General features: G+C 41.9%; 1 long non-coding RNA gene across 4 annotated transcripts in view; it reads right to left on the reverse strand.

Moving 5' to 3' along the window:
- Positions 1–17,117, reverse strand: part of LOC117459915 (uncharacterized) — a 171,831-nt gene that overhangs the window by 40,024 nt on the left and 114,690 nt on the right. For 3 of the 4 annotated variants that reach the window (XR_011644505.1, XR_011644504.1, XR_004553577.2), the window contains one exon: positions 12,099–12,196. The exons of the other annotated variant lie outside the window; for it this stretch is intronic. This is a non-coding gene — a long non-coding RNA (uncharacterized lncRNA). Of the gene's footprint in view, positions 1–12,098; positions 12,197–17,117 lie in introns of those variants that run through there. 4 annotated transcript variants of the gene reach the window in all.

Raw genomic sequence — 17,117 nt, forward strand, 5'->3', positions numbered from 1 at the left:
GGCACTGAAACCCTGAAAATTACGGGGTGTTTGATTGCCACCGCACATACTGTATTTTTCAACTTTCTGACTGCTTTTCCCATTACTGCATGTTTTAAACACACTGCTCATTCTCAAACTGTCTGTACAAAGCGAAATATTAAGTGTTCCTTAAAATAGTCCAAGCCATGTTTCTTATTCCCTCTCTGTTAAGCAGCTTTTTGAACTAGGATTTATCCTCTTGGTATGTTTATGCCAAGTACTTGCATTTGGCTTCTGTGTGCACAGGTCCTGTGTGAGCATCTGTCAAAGTGACCATAACTAACATGTATTCAGTGATGAAACCTGGTGGCTTCCAGTAGAAGATAATTACCATAAACAAACACAACTTTGAAGCAGTGGTGTGTACAAACACAGTTATTAACAAACAAATATGTTATTTACACACACACAACTTTCCATTCACCTGTGTGCTCTCCACATAACACTGTGCTTGCGTATTTCACTCACAAATGTGGACACACCCTCCTTCACATATCTGTATTGTAGCAATAATGAAGCTGGATGGTTTCCAGACACTCTTCCACAATGCTTTATATTGTACTCAGCCGTACTATAGAGAGCATGAGGATCACAGACCCAAACACTGCAAACTTGAATGAGACCAGTTCCTATGGATGACATGTAGCCAGTCATTATGGAGCTTAAGGATCAGAGCTCTGGCTTTGTTCCCTTGTCATGGTGTGATAAGGCTGAGATCCTCGGGACTGTGGGCTGTGTCTTCCGACAAGGCCTCCTCACCTCAAGCACCACCCATTCCCATATCATGTCAACATACCACATCTAACCCCAGAGGTGAGTGGGATTTTCTGCCTGGTTTGTCCCCAATGCAGCCTTCTGTAACTGCTTGTATCCTCGCTGAGTGAATGCTTTACAGACATCCTCATAGGGAGTTGACACAGGATGACACCACAACCCAAACTGTTTTACAACCAAGAGCGCTTGTTTCCGGAGGTGAAGCGCTGCTGAGAGGAACAGGAGTAAATAGGGGACACAAAGCAACAGCTCACAGTGCAAATACTCAGTAATAGGGATAGACCATTACCTGCAAGTATTGAACTTCTTGTTTTGACATGTAAAACACATACCCGGGAAAAAATACTGGAGACATGAGGGCAATGGTGAAGGCTGGGGTGATTGAGCACCTCCATACAATATACAGTCACCTGAGTCCACACGCACGAGTGTAGAGCACGCAGCAGCCTTCTATTTACTGCCTTTTGTCTGCCTTTTACTTAGTGCTGACATACAAGTTCAAGAACACGCAAAGAGAGATCAGATTTAAGTTGTTCTTCTGACTATGTTTATGAACCATGAAAAGACAGACAAAGCTATATAACAGTTACTATGTTGAGCTTGAGGAGATATTGTTTTTTCAACTGCTGTTTTTAAGGGCAACAAAATGACCTTTTGAACTCAACTTTCTTTAAAGAGCTCAGAAGAAACAATTTTATCGCAATTAAGTCCCTCCAACTGCTGAAGAACATCATATGAACATATTGGAAGAGCAGTTTTGACAAGGACAGTTAATCCTTTATCTTAAAACATGACCTATTATGATGATATGATAATCTATGGCCGCTTGTGGATACAAGAGATGGGTTTTCTCCGCAGGGTGGCTGGTGTCTCCCTTAGGGATAAGGTGAGAAGTTCGGTCATCAGGGAGGGACTCGGAGTTGAGCCGCCCCTCCTTCGCGTCGAAAGGAGCCAGTTGAGGTGGTTCGGGCACCTAGTTAGGATGCCACCTGGGCGCCTCCCTAGGGAGGTGTTCCAGGCACGTCCAGCTGGGAAGAGACCAAGGGGTAGACCTAGGACCAGGTGGAGGGATTATATCTCTTCGCTGGCCTGGGAGCGCCTTGGGATCCCCCAGTCAGAGCTGGTTGATGTCGCCAGGGAAAAGAAAGTTTGGGGCTCTCTGCTGGAACTGCTACCCCCGCGACCCGACCACGGATAAGCGGGAGAAGATGGATGGATGGATAATCTATGGCCCATCATACATATAAATTGTTATGTATTGTATTGCATGTATAATAAAGGTATTCTGATTCTGATATGTTGACTGTGCAGGATATTCAACCTACATTTCATTTCATTTCAAACCTTTATTTATACAGATAAAATCCCATTGAGATCATTGATCTCTTTTCCAAGGGAGACCTGCTCAAGTAGTTCCACATGAAACATAAAAGCATCAACAGAACAACAAAAGGACATCATCCAGCATCATTTACATAATTATCCACATAAACAGGTACCAACAGCTTCCGATTGAGTAGCATCCAACCGAGCTTTAAAAACATTTAGTGGCACCAGATTGTTCAGTTTCCATTTAATTTGCAGACTATTCCAAGACAGAGGAGCTGCGCATCTAAAAGCTGTCTTCCCTAAGACAGTCCTAGCAGTTGGCACATTTAATAAAACCACAGCATTCTACAACAAATATTTGACTAGAAATCATCAGATCCATAAAATGGAAAGACGGAGATTTCTACAAAGACTAAGAAATCATTTGTATATTGTAAGACTGCTCAAATGCAAACATGTTATGGGGAATTATGATGTTTTTATTTTTCTTACAAATAATTGAGAACTGACTGTTACTCAGTATGTAACACACTGTAACTGTAAATACCTCAACATGTATTATGTTTAATAAATGAAAGAGTGTAAATATACTTTTGTATGCTTCCTCACAAACAGGTTATACATTACAATTTTGAAATCAAAATACTTTACATATTACTGTATAAACTGCACCTCACTCTTGAAACTAATGGTGTCCTGTCCAGTCTCATGTCAATCTGCTATGTAATACTTTATGTATGTGTGTGTGTGTGTGTGTGTGTGTGTGTGTGTGTGTGTGTGTGTGTGTGTGTGTGTGTGTGTGTGTGTGTGTGTGTGTGTGTGTGTGTGTGTGTGTGTGTGTGTGTGTGTGTCACATTGCTTGTAATTGTGTATTTGGTAACTAAAAGTGATTCTGCCTCTAATGGATTTCACTATTTTCTAACCAGATTACTGTAATCCAGTTTTGTTAACTTGACAATTTGAAAATAAGAACAAAGGGGACTTTATGACCTGAGTGACTAGCAGCCTCAAGTGGGATATAATGACCACCACTTAGGCTTGTTGCTCATTGTGAAACACAGACCCAGAGGATGCAGAGTGCAGCCTAATAGCCAAAGAGCCTGGGTTTGGCTACAGCCACTAATTTGTACTATAGTGGTCATTACTGAGAGACAGCAGCCAGCTGTGGTGTAGTGCTGCTTCTCTGGAGGTAATGAGAGGTAACATGGGTGTAATGTGGCTCCATGTGCACATATTTGTCTCCACATCCAGAATGCCTCTTGACTCTCCCTCTCTCTCTCTCCTTTCTCCCTCTGTCAAATAAATCCTCTGTGGCTGTTTTGAAACCCTCCACCTTTTTGTTCTCCCTCTCATTCTCCTATTGCTCATTAAAGTCGTGAAAAAGAAAGCGTGTTTCAGTGTGAGATCGGGGGGCCCCCCGGCTCAGTTGTGGGAAGGGAACTGTAACGGTTAATGGAGGGAGGTCTCGCCCAGGGAGAGAAGACACCCACATTCAACACACACACTGATCAGAGAGCTACAATGTTTCTCGGGTGATGTCAAAGGCAGCAGATAAACAGGCTGGAGGAGCAGCGGGGCCCCTGATGGGACTCAGGTGATGGAGGAGAGAGGAATAGCCCAAGGAGACATGGCGCTTGTCTGGCCTGTTTCCCGGCCTCCCGTGTTGGAGCATGAAAAGGAGCAGGTCGTTTACACCCCAGTGAAAAAAAGCCACCATAGCCACAGCAGCACCTGGATGTTATTTGGGCTAATGGACTCGGGGCTTACTCAATAGTAATCAACTTGGGGGGGCTTGTCGTTTTGTTTCATGTGCCACCTTTCTCCAGCATTCCCATTTTATTGGTCTCGAACAACTTTTCTCTCCACTTTTTCCCCTCCTACCTGCTCCCTCCCGTCCTTATCTCTCCTAACCCTCTCCTTTCTCCCTCACATGTGTTTATTTTATTTTGTGGTGAGCTTTGTTATGACAAAGACTTCACTCCCCGGATGTATGCAGTCAGTGCTTGTGTCATGCCCTTATGAGGTATGGGGGCCCTCACAGCTTTGCCAGCCCCACCCGCCTTGCCCTTCCCAGGCAGAGAGCCCTGAGGAGGAGGAGGGGGGGGGGGGGGGTGACTCTTGCACACACCCTGTCCTGCCTGGCGTTGATGGACATTTCACACACACAACCACATAAACTGATATGGGATAGCTGGATTCGAACATTTCTTTTATTTTTTTCTCTTTCGTCCTCATAGACAGTTTAACATTTTTGACTTGAGACTTCCTGCCACAGTCCATTTTCCTGTCTCACTGCTAGTACCTCATTCATACGAGCCTCAGTACAGTTTGCGATTGTTTACCATCCATCACTAAGTCCTGGAGGGCTAAAACCTTCAGCTGAAGTCATGTTGGGCCCGATAGCTGCAGAGCACAGTTTATCATGCGGCAGACTCATTAATCCTTCGTTGGCTTTTTCTTTATTCAAATCAGGGTTATTTTAAGTGAGAATGCATGCCTTCGCTCTGGAGTGTTTTATATTACGTTACTCAATCCCTTTCATTTTCACACAGAAATGACAAACCCATTTCTTTGTTCACCATGAAATTCACTTAATTTGCCATATCATGGAAGAAGACACAAACAGCAGAGTCAAGGGGGATTTATGGTCTTTGAACACAGCAACTTATGAATGGTTTCCAATGGAAAGTTGATGTGAAATAATTATATATTAAATCCCCTGAAATAGTGCTGTAAAAACATTGTGTTTCTCACGTCTTTCTCAATTTACTGGCGAGACAACTTAAAACCAAAGATGCCACCCAAGACATACCACTCAGCATGGACTCTGCAGAGAGCTGTTTAAGAGGAAACAAATGGGACTGTACATGGAAAATAAACCTAGTATGATAAAAGTTTTCAAATGTGTTTCCATCCGTCTCATCTTCTCCCTTGAATGTGAAAAAGCCCTTAGCAAAATGTTACATTTCATCATTTTTCCATTCTTTAATTTTCCCCACAAAGCCTGACCTGTTTTAAGAGGTGCAACCTAATATTGCCTGAACTCCAGGACCTACCACAAAGATCTCTGGGTAAATGGGAGGGAAGGAAGTGCACAGACAGGAGGACGGGCGTGGATGGAAAAGTGCGCAGTAACTTGGCTGTAGCACACCCTTAAGTAACAACACATGGCAGTGGAGGAATTCCACATTCGCGGACACTCTACATGAGCAGGGATGGGAAAGGCTGTCCAGCCTTAGCACCGAGCGAGCCACCGGTTCCGAATGGGAAGCTGATAAGGCCCTGCCATACCATGTTCTCATCCTGGGTAGGCATCACAATGGGCATGATTCATGGGGGTAATTCCGCCTGCTACTGACTTGGCTCCTGTCTGCCTTTGGGAAGAATGTGACCTCACAATACGCCTCTTTCAGGCCCATCCCTGTCTGACTGCAACTAGCCTCTCCTTGAAGCCCTCTTCTGTGAGAGACTGCCGAGTGAAGAAAAGGGAATGCTGCAGAAAGGCAAGGAAGAGAGGCTATGTTGAGGGGGAAAAAAAAAAAACGTACCAACATACTCCTCTCTCTTTCCACATGACTTTCTCCTTCCTCAGTCTGATAACTAAATGATGTGAGGGGGGGCATTTAAAGCAATGAACTTGTAAGTCAACCACCGTGAAGACCACAGAGACAAGTCCTGATTGCACGGGGCGAAGTCGGAGGTGTGATGCCTGTTTTATGTTTCCATATATCCACCGCAGAGGCTACCACAAGTCTAGCCTAAGTGATGATCTGAACAAGGACACGTGATGCAAAACAGTGTTTTGTAACATGAGACCTCTGAAGCACTCTCTATCTTGTGCTTAAACAAACTGCAATCATTGTGGGTAATTATTTAGCTGTATTAGGCCATTTGAAGCTCGGTTAATTCCTGGTTACATTCCATCTGTCACAGACACAAAGGCTCTTGTCTTTATCTGCAGTCAGCGCTGAAATATAAATTACTCTGCGGAGTTGCCTGAGCAAAATTGGACTTACATAGGATGGAACATAAAAGTGAATAATCACATTCACTGCCAATAGAGAGCTAAGAAAACATACGGTCTACAAGGGCCTTAAAAAACGATAAGGATATAATAGTATGTCTTAATGGCCTAGAGCATTCTTCATTTCTAACAAGATGAATTGGGTAGCCAGTCACAAGGCATGTGAAGTTGAACAAGGTACACATTTGTCTTTTAATTGAATCAAGACTTTAAGGCTAAATGTGAGGCAATCACAAGCCAGCTAATTCCAACTTAAAAGTGGGCAGGAAATTATCCTCAATAGGGGAAATCTTATCCTCAAATGTAGAATGTATGTAATTTGCCAGCACATAAGGCATGAGGCTAGTAATCAACGGCTCCCTCTTGGACGTAGGTTTCAGAAATGAGTTATTCTACCTCCTTAAAAATGTTCAGAGAAAATAGAATAATGTCTCAGTGGTCCAATAAATCTATTTTTTATTCAAGCAATTCTCCCCTACCCCATTTAACTTCGCTGTAGAGGAGAAACGACTTTACAGACGCGCACCATCATCAAACGGCGAACACACATGATCATAAACACGTCCAATCTGGCACAAGTAATGGCAGGCACACGCTGGCACACACGCTCTCCCACCGCACACATTTAAAGGGCGTTGACACGTACACGTTGGTAAGCAGAGGTGGTTTTGTCATGTCACCCTTCTTAACATCCCGCTTAAGACTGCCTCATATGAGCAGAAAATGTGGTGTGATGTCACCTCTGGCATGGCCTTGGTGTCTGAACACTTTTCATGCGCCACCCAAATGAATGAGAGGCAGACATTACTCAGAATAAGAGTGGAGACTATCTGTTCTCCTCAGTACAAGCTGGTGTGTGTTAGTGTGGCACACTGCCAGATCCGCGCCACTGTCTGTTGACTGCACATCAACACAATGCACATCAAAGCATTCAGACTCCACAGAACATCCATGGTATGCAGCTGTGCCACTCTTCCCTGTCACTCTCACTGGCAGGGCCACGCTGCTCCACCAGCACCACTGGCACTCCTGAAGCAGCCCGCCGGCGGCACCATCCGAAAACCACCAAGTGGGGTTAGTCATAATAGAGCTTCATCTGGCCATCAATCTTTATGCTCTCCCCCTGTTAGCAGCGCGGCCCGCGTCTTGTGTTGCAGTTAAAAGCCTTGGCACTGCTCTAGGCCTGTGATAAATTGATTGTGCTCTGAAGCCTGTGGAGAATGTTTGGAGATCCCGATCCATCCTCGCTGTTTGTCACTGTGCATTAGAGTTAGTGAATGAGGGGATTCCTGAACCCTGACTCATAAGCTCCCTGGGCAAGCACCTTTCATATACATTTTAGCAAGAAAAAGCCCACTGGAAATGTAATTTGCAGACTAATATAAAATCTTTTTTGAAAAGGCAAAGGCATTTGGGCAAACATTGTGTCAGCAGTTAAAATAAATAGATCATCGAAGGGCCGATCAAATACAAATGTTTTCCACAATTGCATGCATTTGGTTTTAATCTAAAGGCAAAAGAGAATGCATATCCAAGTCTGCTAATTACATACAAGTAAAAAAAAAGAAAAGTGGCAACTCAACATGATGATTTGCTTATGCCAAATACCACAATGCTTAAAAGTCACAGGCATATTTTCAGTTAATAATATGACGATTTTATTTTCAGTTTGTCAGCTTTTACTTTGCCTAACGTTATGTTTAGAATGACTCTATTACCCTCAGTTCAGTGTCCCATGTATGCCTTCATATCTAGATCAGATATCCTTGCTATCTCACCCGTTCTCATTGCTGTATCAACATTACTATTGCAGCTGACAGGTCTATTGAACTGTGAGGTTAAATAACAGAAATAACGGAGTGATTTTCCCTCTCATGAGAAAGTACACTGATCCTGTGGGAAGGACAGCGTTGATTCGCAGCTAAATCCATTCATTGTTTCTATTTTGGTGTGATGTCTAGACATAAAAACATTTTACGAGGGACCAAAAGCCACAGCTGGGATCTGCAAAGCTGGACAACTCTTTGACCGGCCGAAAAACACTGAACTAAATGTCAGAATAACGCAAGTCTTAGCTCTTGATTTCATGCCAAGCACCTTGCATGGTGTATATCTTAACACTCCAGATCAAATATAGATGATGAAGTCATGTGTTTACATCTTTTAACTTCTTTGTTCTGGGGAAAAAGATTGTCTGCAGTCATAAAATATTTATAAAAATGTCTTTTATGGGATGTTCCTTGTATACATAATTGTTCGCAGAGTCATAAAAAACAAGGCCGACTAAGTGCAAATTAAGGGGTTTGTGGGGGTATACTGACCACCTATTTTCCACACTCCAAGTCACAACATCTGTAAATAAAGTACACACCCCTAAGTGTGACCACAAATGATGGAATTTAAGAGTAATGAGCATTTGGAGCTGAGGGAAGAAAAGCTGTGCATTTAATTAAAGATGGAGGTTGCTCATTGTTTTCTTGCCTTAGAAATGTACTGTTGGCATAATAAACTAAATATGCTAAGTCAAAAGAACATTAATTCAACTTCAAAGTACAGTCAATATTAAACTTGGAGAAGCATGTTTCTTATTTGGAAGAGTTCATTATTTGTTCTAAAGTCATCACAAGGAGTGGCAAAAACCATTAGAGAAAAATGTCCACAGTTGAATAAAAACTATTTCTCAGGGATGATGAAATATTTGGGTATTTGTTTAATAGCATTTGTGAATCATCAATGTGGTTATGTCCACTGCATCACTTCCCTTTCGGGGCTTCCTCTGCTCCCTGCAGCTGCTGAGTCAACCTCAAACTTCTTCTGTAGACTTCCCCATGTATGCATTCATAAAAGTGTCACCCGTTTACGTGTGATGGGTCATGATGGACAGGCGAGCATGAGACATGCCTCAGGGCTTCAAAAGTACTTATCCGATTGTCAATCAGGGTCTGCATCTGTTTTGGCTCACACCTTTCCAATGTCAGAACTTGGGGGTAGTGTTTTTCAAAATATTGTTACTCTCCAAAACTGTCAATCCGTAAAACAGTCCCACTTTACAGAGAGGACAGCTAGGAAAAGGGGAAAGGCTTTGAATGTTTCCATTTAGAAGTGATCAGAGGATACGTCATATCAAATAATTTGTAAGCACACTCAATGTGTAGATTGTTATATAATCATGCGTAAGCATTTCTTAAAAGAAAGAGTGTTTTAAATAATAAGATGAATCTTGTGTCTTCATCAGACACAAGCCAAAAACTGACTACGGCTATTGAGTGGCTTGTCACATTTGGAACATTCACTGTTCCATTTGTGCGACAGACAGAAAAGTTAATTTTGAATTGCATTGTTGTCATATAGTTGCATATGTTATCCTAGTGTATGACCCTTAGATTAGCACTATACATAAAGTACAACACTGATAGGAAGTTATATTTTTTATTTTGATAATCAGCCATAAAGGAGTTAAACTTGTTAAAATGGCGTCGAGTTGATAGCCCCAAAATCAAAGCGAGCAGATGGTTTTCCATCCTAATTTCTGTTGTTACAGTCTTTGGTAGGGCAAACCTTGTTGCCCACCACAGGATGTGAAAATTAAACAAATGATTTGCAACAACCTGATTTTGACTGATTCCTTTCCTCCAGCTGAACAAACTCTTTTTTCCCCTTCTAATCTTCAGGAAACATATTGGTGTAAGCACACTGGTTCAGCACAACAATAATCACTCAAAGGCCTGTCTTGATTAAAAACGACTAAATGAAGCCAAAAGAGTGAGCCGGAAGAAAGGAGCTCCATTAGCCTTCAATGCAGCCGCTGATGATTGATATGATAGTGTGCCCATTCAAACTGCACCTTTCACACATGATTGAGGCTCTATATTGGATGTAATGAAACGGCCTTCCTGAATATTGCACTTGAGTGGCTGTGTGACCGCCAGTACAATAGCTGCTATTATAGTGTTTTGGGCCCTCAACCCCTTTTTCATTGTACCAGGTCCACTGTGCTATAATTGCAGAACTCAGAGTGAACCCGCGGCTTTGGTTTCTTGCTGTTACGGATGTGACCGTTCTCTCTACCGGGAGCAATTCATAAAGTGTTAATTGATCACCGCAATCACTCAGCAGAGTTATGGAAAGACTGAGGGGTCACAGGAGACTTCCAGGGGAGCCGTCCAGGGAGCAGAGCCGGCCCAAGGGCTGCGGCTGGGGAATTTATGGCCTTTATGACTGCACTACAGGTTCATAAACTCTGCTTTCTTACAATGACCTCAGAGGAACTGTAGAAAGAAAATGGTAATGGGCCATAGAGGGGAGAAAATAATCATATAGGTGTCCTTATGTCAGGCTTTGATTAACCTGTAATGATACTAATAATTGCATGATGCAGATATTTGAAAAACAAATACTGTACTCACCAAATCCCATGACCCAGATGTGTATCCTACTGTGGAGGGGTTGGGGGTGGGGGGGCTTGTGACATAAGCATAGGGTCCATCTGCCAGTCTCTAATCAGCTTTGAACAACAGATCTACAGACCGTGAGTCATAACAAAGCGCATGTGTGAAAACAGACAACTGTTAGCTCCAGTAGCTAGCATCTAACTATCTCTATTCAGACTTTGATTTGCAAAGATCCAATGTTCAAACTTTTATATGAAACAGTAGAACGATTGTTATTGGTTCTGAGTGATGAGAGAATGATAATGGTTTTGATCCTTGTTTATCCTCCAGTGCAGTGTGCCAGTACGTCGAAGTATTAGATTGAACGAGTGTGCGTGTGGCCCTGCATCTGGACACTCTTAATACTGTTTAATCCCTTTCTGTCAGCCAGCCAGGCTTGTCCTCATGCCAAAGCACTGTCTACAGCGTGTCACATATCTTCAAACAGAGAAAGTGAGCGTGGAATAATGTCTTCAGTTTAACTGCTCACTAGTGGAATCATGATGCTCTGGAGGCTTTTTGTATAAAAGGTAAGAGTAAACCTTCTTATTGACCTTTAAATCAAAAATGTGTGTAGAGTGCTACAATATGAATCAAAACAATGCAGCCATTTTTTTACAAGGAGGCAGAGGACTTCTCCTTATAATAAGATTCAAACACTGGCATTGCATTTGCATTTAATAGATCGTTTTTTGTGGACAGAATGGTTAGGAAATTGCTCCTACAATTTAACATGTTGCAATAATTTAACAATAATTGCCTCGGCTATGCCAATAATTTTACGGTTATTATGTGATAAGCTGTATCATTCCTTTTGATGAAAGGTGTAATTTTTGTGCAAGTTGCTCGGACCTGATGATTTACTAGGGCTATAAGTCTGTGTTTTGCTGCAATGAGCCTGCATGGTGCACGGAGTCTGAATGCCATGCTTGCTTACACAGAAAAGCTGCACTAATGGGGTTGTGTTACATTGCTAAATCAACTCGAGCTGTGAAGCGGCTCCCAGCAAACCTTTATGATCCATTAACCAACAGGCATGGTTTTGCCAGGGCGCCTGTGCCAGCTGGCAGGACCGGACAAGCCTGTATCATGAGCAGTCTCTGCCAGCGAGTTTTACAGAAATCCCCTTTTTTTCTCAAACTGATTACATACATGTTGTGTCCTCATTAGCCAAGGCTCCTCTAGCTCTGTCTTATGGAAATTCTTGATGGAATGAAGGTGAAAGCGGAGTGTACAATATATTAGACTTGATGTCTGCAGACAGCTCGGGAAGAGAGACAAGTCTGTGGAGTGGTTTGAGTTTGGGTGGAGACAGCAGCATTTACTGTAGAACTGCAGACAAATATGCATGGACCCCACCCTAGTCTAGTGATCAACTCCTCTGTCATCAGTGTCTTTATCACGCAGACAGAGATTGATTTCCAAGGATCAAATTCCTCGGGATTCCTCTTGCGAAAGAAAGTCCCATTTTTCAAACATTTGGAAACCTGAACGATTTCTGTAGCGCTGTTTGACTGTTTTATTGTGTTATTCATGAAAGCTGGCAGCGCTCTGCGATATCCACACACAGACAGACACCCGCCTTTCTTTTCAACCGTTGTCAGTGCATGGCTTATTTCTGAAAATGAAAAATGAAATTGTTATGACTTTTTTGCAACCATGCAGTTATGAGGCTGTTACTGTTATATTGCAATGATAGTGGCCAAGCCTCCCTCCTCGGCACAATTGTGTTTAAGCGCTTTGTGGATGACTTATGTTTCACTGCTCACTTTTGATGGGCGAGTAAAGGCGGAGGGAAAAGACAATTGACCTACAAAAGACATGCATGACAAGAATTTGAAATGTATAGGCTTTTTCCTACATTGTAACTGATAATCATTTAGATTACATGTAATCCTGTGTCATGTCATCTGTTATTCCCAAATCCCGCTCTCTCCTTCGGAGCGAATGTGATCTACTTACACACCCATGGTTTCCGAAGTGCGTTTATTTTATGACCCTGCAGATGGATGGATGTAGGGACATTCCAAGTAGATTTGTATCTGATTAAAAACACTACGAGAGCTTTTAAATCAACATATATACCTTAAGTATGAACCGCTATCTAGGTCACAGGTAGTCGAGATAGGCCAATTAATTTCCTCCTCTTCTAGAATAAGGCACTTTCACTCAGGCAGATAGTAAGCGAGATATCAGAAGCAGAGGATCATCGTGGGCATGAGCAATGGAGGGAGAGAGAGTTACAACAATGGTTCAAAGCCTCTCGGTTTGTATTTGATCCATTGTCCCCACTGGTCTTTAGAGACCACCACCAACAAGGCATCGTCTTACTCAGGTTGACAGGGTTTTGTATAGCGGAGATGCCCCGTGAGATTAGGTTCAGGTGAAGCCCAGGATCAGAAGAGAGGGGGAGGAACGCTATTTAAACAGTGTTTTAGGACGTTGTCGTAAAGCAGTAGACGGTTTGGTGAGAGTTGTTTTGTTTAAATGATAGATTTAGAGTTTTATCTGCAACAGGAGTTGTAATTAGGTTCTTGTTGTAAAAGAAAAATGTGTATAATGAGGAAGAAGCCCGATAAGCAAATGGCTGTTTCTCTATCTGATAGCGATAGTAAATCCCTTCGAGAGGATTCTCACAATGGCCCATTTTATTCCTTACCAGATATCCCTCCTGTGTAATTACCGTTTGCCTCTATCTTTCAATCCGTGGCAAAATTGATGGGTGGAATATCTTGAGAAATATGTGAGTAAAAGCCAACGAGGGAAACATCTCAGAGGCAGACCACGATGAATGAGAATGTTGCTAATTAAACAATATCATGATTTATTGACAGTAAAAAACATTTACTGTTTCATTTTCAAAGGCTTGGTTTCCTGGAAAATATCATTTGGTCCCACAGTTCTGTTAACTTCTTCGCCTCAGTTCTAGTTAGAACTGTGGGTTTCATAAAGTCAAGACCTCCAATATTATATGGACCATTTTAGGGGGAACAACTACTATGAGACAGATTATTGAATCTAGGCAAGCTTTGCCCTCTTAGTGTGAGTATCAAATAAACAATTCAAGATAAGAAAATCAGAAAAACCAGAGAGTCAGACCAGTTTCAAACAGTCAATCACTTTTTTACAAGCTAACCATAGCATTTTCTTATCTTTCCCAACTTTAAACAAGTTACTGTTGGTAGAAATTGTGTCTAGTGTTGCATATTTGATTGAATAGACTTCCTAGAAAGCCTCTATGCATCAACATGTGCAGAACCCCAGCTTCAGAGCAGGGGCTTTTGGCAGGCTCATGAATGCACAGGACAGAGATGTTATCTGGCCTTAGGGAGGATGTTTGGGGAGTGGGAGTGGGAGGGATGTTGGGCTTCAGTGTGCTAATGCAGCTAACAGCCAGGAAGGCAGAGTGTTGACTCTGCAGATTTAAGCCAGCTACTGATGGCTATGGGGCTAAATACTGACCCCATGGACTAATAAAGAAAATCACCTCAGGCACGAGCCGCAGGGGTCAGAGGTAAAGGCATGGCTGGGAAAAACACAGGCAGTGGCTTTCGATCACTACTCTGCCTAATTGAAATGACAGTTGAAGACCGGTGGGGATAACAGTGTTTATTTACGTCTTTGTTACGCGGTGAACAAGCACAAAGATATGCATGGCCCGGCCAGGGATGACATCGCTCCCGTTTGCTGTCTGGCTCCGGGATCTCTGCACTATACAATAAGGACTTCCTGTCTGCCATCAGATTCCCCTGCATTCCACCCAGGCCCGGGATGAGGCGAGGGGGCTGCTGGGGACAGGGTTTTGTGAAAGAGAACAAGTCCTAATCAAACTGACAATACGGACCTGTTCCCTTCTTTTGACCCTTGAGCTGACCCTCATTTTGAGATAAGGGTCTTTTAGGTAGCTGGGACAGGCTGTGGTTTGTTGAAACTGTGGTAGTGTTGGTTTCCTCCATTTCAACAGATGCTCAGAGATGGTCAACACCCTGTTTCACAGTGCTGACATCAGCTGTTTCTATAAAGGCTATGCACCTAGTCTTGTAAGGTAGTAACAGTCGGGATGAGGGTAGAAATGAATAAAAGCAGGGCACTTTAGTCAAATTTCACTTTATTTTAAACCAAAATAATCCGTATTTTGATTTGATGATATTGAAGTGTTAACTATTGTTGTTTTTGATAAATAATCATCAATAAATTGAATATAATGACTAAATGGGTCATGGAAAACATTAGAACAACTCACTGGCATCTATTGAATTGCAATTTACTGGCAAGATATGTAGGCAATGTAAAGTATATAGCATTAATATATGTTTTTTTTAAACTAATATCTAAGTACTTTTTTTTTTAATTGTTCACTAAAAGATGTTTTTTTAGGACAATTAGACTTTGTAGGTAAATGTATGGGTGGCAATAGTCACATGCTACTGGTAGCTCCTAATGACCTAACAGTATATTGCAGATACAACAAACAGTGGAATATAAGACGTCTGCGCTGGGACAGAGGCTTAACCCTGTATTGCTCTCAGTAACAGCCAGGGAAAACAGAGGAAAGAGGCACAGTGTAAAAAAAGAAAGAACACAAATAATTGAAAATGATACATGCATTGTGATGATAAGTATTGAATACACAGAGAAAGTTGCATCCGGTTGCTTTGACCACACTCCACTGGTGTAAGGGGAAAAAAACCTGATGTTGCTATTTGAAGAAATGGGGGAAGACAGTATTCAAGCTCTCCTGTTTCAGAGGGGTCAAGGTGGAAGAGCAACCTTCAGCAACCTGAGTACTAAAACAGCCCGCTGCTGTCTAGCGTGACTACACATGCAGCATTAATGGCCTCCTGAGAGGACCGTCAGCACAGGAGGAAAAGAACACAAATACTCCCCTCTCACACCCAGCAGAACACAGGACAGAGGGGATTATATGTCTGTGACAGCACATCGGAAGCGTGTGGTTTAAAGGATTACACCAAGATGTTAGGGAAATGTTCTGCAGCTCATTTCATCCTGGAAATTCGTTAGAAACATCAATATTTTGTATGTATATGCGGGCGCATATACATACAAAATATTGATGTTTCTAACGAATTTCCACAAATTGGAATATGATTGGAAACGGTGTAAAGTTATCTCATGGTACAACGTGCATTGTTGCAGACACAAAAGATAAACCTAGATAAGATGAGTCGATAGTATTTTTAAATGAATAATCAGACAATGCATTTACACAGATAGCTATTTCCTGTGTGAAATGACAAGAAAGTCATTTCAACAAATAGCATCATTACAAGTTCCCACCAGGAACAGCACTTTGTGTCATGCTAATTCTGATAATGGCAAGAGGATGATTAAGGTGGAGATCATTTCAAAAGTCTATTCAGTGCAGGAAATGAGCAACTATTGTGTTGCTTTTTTTCTAATTTAGCTTCTGAGAAGGTTCAGGTTTCTGTCAACACTTCATTCTGTGAAATTAAAGGCTCACTGCCCGGGTTCCTCAAATGTTGGCAATCTGCACGAAACCCTGGCGGTTGTCACAGGTGATTAATAAGCATACAGTACATTTGATCCCATTGTGTCTCCAGGTTTTTGTTGAGGCCATTCAAGTTCCTGATTGCTGCTGATATTATGCTCTCAAAGGTGGCCTTTGTGCCACCCTGCATCCGCACCGCCTTCATTAAAAGCATCCAATGAGAGATGGAGGGAGAGGGGTGAAATGAAGCGTGTATGTCCTTTTCCTATTGGGTGCCTAATCAAATACTTTTTTCTTCTTTGTTTGATTTCCAGCATTAAGATGGAATTCCCGCACCCCGAGATTTGTGTAGATTAGCATGCAAACATTCATTCACACACAATATGCTTAGAAACAAAACAAACCACAGAATTATTTTGTGATTTTACCAGATTTAAGTTACAAATGTGATTCCCGTTAAAACAAACAAACATCTCTGGCAATATTTCGCAATATATGTAACCACATACAATAGCATACCGCAAATGTTTTGCAATAATATCGTAGCATTAATCAAGTGTCATGATGATGTCATATTATGGGGCCTATGGTGTTTTACACCCCTATCACGGCTTACATAAATGATATTATTAAAAGGTTTTGACACAGATACAAAGCTTTCCTCAATGCCAATAACTGCTGGCAAAGAGCATGACCCTGCAAATACTTCAGCCTTCCCATTACGCATTCCTGACACCTGCAAGCACCTGAACACTAAACTGACCTGGCAGTAATGATTAATTGCCAAAAGTTGACAATAATGAGTGATGATCATGAGCCGCTGTTTATATTTCAGCCTCTGTTTATTGCTCAAAGTGTTGGCCTCATGTTAAATCCAAAGACAAAGAGCTACATTGTTATAGGAAGGACTAAGCAAAGCATATTATGTGCTTTATAAACAAGGCCAAGTAGTAACCCACTTTAAAGTATTTTAGATAAAGACTTTAAATGTTAGGACCCTTTGAATCTTTCATTACTTTTTCCTCAATAAAAGTGTTAAGATTTCTCCAAGGTCCCATTTGTTATATTC

The sequence above is a fragment of the Pseudochaenichthys georgianus genome, chromosome 15 (genome assembly GCF_902827115.2).
Source record: "Pseudochaenichthys georgianus chromosome 15, fPseGeo1.2, whole genome shotgun sequence".
Lineage (NCBI taxonomy): Eukaryota > Metazoa > Chordata > Actinopteri > Perciformes > Channichthyidae > Pseudochaenichthys > Pseudochaenichthys georgianus.